Raw genomic sequence first — 452 nt, 5'->3', positions numbered from 1 at the left:
TGCACTTAGAATGAAGGATTTGATTCTGTTGAAGCAATTACGATTTTCAATGGATTGCTCGATCTCACGGCAAGGTAGTTTTGAATGACAAATTCAAGGACATAAAAGTGCGAACCATTGCTGAGTAAAAACTCTTAAATCATTTGCAAACATTATTCGACTTAATTATTTTCCCCAGCTATTTTCAACATCACCATTCGCCATCGTACGGAAATTGTTACATTTTCAACGATGGGGGCAACTTCTTTACAAGCCTTACCGGCCCCACGTTCAGTAAGTCCGTATTCTTTTGTGTAGTTTTTAAACTATATGTAGAGTTGCTTTGAAGGAATGACAATCACTGCACTCTAATAAGAAAGAGGGAATAATCTAACTTTGTTTTTTTTTCCATTTTATTATGTTAGTAATATTAGACAGCACAATACACATACAAACCAAAACAACTACTCAAT

The sequence above is a fragment of the Penaeus monodon genome, chromosome 32, assembly GCF_015228065.2.
Source record: "Penaeus monodon isolate SGIC_2016 chromosome 32, NSTDA_Pmon_1, whole genome shotgun sequence".
NCBI lineage: Eukaryota > Metazoa > Arthropoda > Malacostraca > Decapoda > Penaeidae > Penaeus > Penaeus monodon.
Note: the sequence above shows the minus strand (reverse complement) of the source record.